This window comes from Eriocheir sinensis, chromosome 44, assembly GCF_024679095.1.
Source record: "Eriocheir sinensis breed Jianghai 21 chromosome 44, ASM2467909v1, whole genome shotgun sequence".
Classification (NCBI taxonomy): Eukaryota; Metazoa; Arthropoda; class Malacostraca; order Decapoda; family Varunidae; genus Eriocheir; species Eriocheir sinensis.
The window spans coordinates 13,647,923-13,650,422 of record NC_066552.1 but is presented as its reverse complement, the minus strand read 5'-3'; the positions used below and the strand labels follow the sequence as shown (position 1 = coordinate 13,650,422).

At 44.9% G+C, this 2,500-nt stretch overlaps 1 protein-coding gene across 1 annotated transcript in view; it reads left to right on the top strand.

The window, feature by feature from the left end:
• LOC126980581 (zinc finger protein ZIC 4-like) overlaps positions 1–70 on the top strand; it is a 26,903-nt gene extending 26,833 nt beyond the window's left edge. The window contains exon 2 of the mRNA XM_050830660.1: positions 1–70. This exon is cut by the window's left edge and continues 883 nt beyond it. The gene's annotated coding sequence lies outside the window, so the exon portion shown is untranslated.
• The last annotated feature ends 2,430 nt before the right edge of the window (positions 71–2,500 follow it).

Genomic DNA, 2,500 nt, shown 5'->3' with positions numbered 1-2,500 from the left:
GCCGCCCCGCCCCGCCCCGCCCCGCCATGTACATGTATAGTGTTGTTTTCCTTCATTAAAACAAGAATAAAACCTGTACTTAACCCGCCGCGGCCACGCCAGCCCCGCCGCCGCCGTTGCCGTCACCGCCGCCGCTACGGTCAGGCTGGGTTGGCGGTGCTGCAGCGGTCTGTTACTAAATCCCTTCCTAGTGCTAAGCGGCCTCACACTCCTACTATCAAACGTTTGTGGCTCTTATGAACGTTTTCCAAGGCCAGGGTGGAGCTACATCGGGTTCTAATGAGTGTTGTTTTAGGTGCACTGTCTCCGCCTCCCAGATAACTATTACCTAAGGCCGAGAAGGAGATCAATCGGGTTCTAATGAGTGTTTCTTTAGGTTCATGGTACAGAGGAAGGGTCAAGCTACCAGAAGGGTCATAAAAGGTACCACTGGAAATGCCCAAAACTCCCACGAAAGCCTTGTCAAATGTGTGTTTCTCTAGGTTCATGGCACAGAAGGGTCAAACTACCACCAGGGTCATAAAGGTACCACTGGAAATGCCAAAAACTCCCATGAAAGCCTTGTCAAATGTGTGTTTCTTTAGGTTCACGGTACGGAAGAAGGGTCAAACTACCACCAGGGTCATAAAGGTACCACTGGAAATGCCCTCAACTCCCACGAAAGCCTTGTCAAATGTGTGTTTCTTTAGGTTCATGGTACAGAGGAAGGGTCAAGCTACCAGAAGGGTCATAAAAGGTACCACTGGAAATGCCAAAAACTCCCACGAAAGCCTTGTCAAATGTGTGTGTACTTGAACGACAAAATGTTTAATAATAATGATAATAATAATGATAATAATAATAATAATAATAAACTCATTACGAAGCTTGAAAACACGAAGACTGTGAGGACGTGATGCTGCTGATGGTGATGATGGTGATGATGATGGTGTTGTTAAGTGGTGATGACGTGGTGATGAAGATGAAGATGAGGAAGAAAGTGAAGTGAATCTCGCTCTTCAATCTCCTGCTGTTCCTGCCGTGTGTGTGTGTGTGTGTGTGTGTGTGTAACTTCTCTCACCGCAAACCGCATTCTTTCCTTCCACGCAGACACGTTACACAACTTTTTTTACCTCAATTTATCCTTCGCTCCTTCCTTCCTTGCCGCCAAAATCTCACCCCCTCGTTAGTGGCTCAGTCGAATTTTTATTTACAGTGTCTACCGTGGTGTGTAACTCTTGCCTGGCCCGTGCTGTCCCCCGGTTTGTCGTACTCAGCCGCTTATACTTCCCGACCTCCTACCCCAAAACTGTTGTCTGGGCCCCGATAACGAAGCTCATTTATAGTTTTCGTTAAAAGAGTTAGATCGTGATGGTTTGGGGCAATAGTTAGGCGTCAGAAACCAGTAAATACAATGCTTAAGTCAGGGTTGATTGAAGGTCTGGGGAGCATGTGGGTGATACTCACACTCGGTATATTGTCAGCGCGTATCGGTGGGACTCGAACCTGGGTCATCGGTCTCACCATGCCACCACACTGACCACGCAAAGATGAACCAGCCAGACTTTAGTTAAGGGGCAAGTTAATTAGGTAAAGTTTGGGACATACACAATAGCTGCACGTGTCCTCAGTGCAAAACTCCGGGTATATTTAATTGTCAGTAGCTAGTCATAAGTCATGTTAGAGATTATTAAGGTTAAGGTATGGGGGGTTACATTATAGCTACGCGTGGCCCCGGTGTGCATCTCTGTCACATCAAGGCTTTCAGTAGGAGAATATTGTCTTAATATAAAAAAAAATTGTCAGATGCTAGTCATAAGTCATGTTAGAGATTATTAAGGTTAAGGTTTGGGGCGTTACGCTATTGCTACGCGTGGCCCCGGTGTGCATCTCTGTCACATCAAGGCTTTGAGTAGGAGAATATGGTCTTAATATAAAAAAAAATTGTCAGATGCTAGTCATAAGTCATGTTAGAGATTATTAAGGTTAAGGTTTGGGGGGTTACATTATAGCTACGCGTGGCCCCGGTGTGTATCTCTGTCACATCAAGGCTTTCAGTAGGAGAATATTGTCTTAATAAAAAAAAAATGATAGAAATATTAACAAGAGAAAATAGATACAAAAATAAAATATAATAAATAATAAATAGATAAAAAAAAAATATCAACAAGTAAAAAGTCTTTCATCACCACGCCAGTCTGTTCTCATCACCTCCACCATCATCACCATTACCTCCCCTTCATCACCACCTTTCACCACCACCACCACCTGTCTACCATCATCACCATCATCATCTCCATTTCCATTACCTTTCCTTCACCACCTATCAACACCACCACCACCACCACCACCACCTGTCAGATTAATTAATGTCACCTGCGAGTGTTCAGTTCATCACCACCACCACCACGAACAGTCAATACCACGTAATTGGACACACACACACACACACACACACACACACACACACACACACACACCCGCCAATCACAACACGGCCCAAACTGATTGATAGATTGAC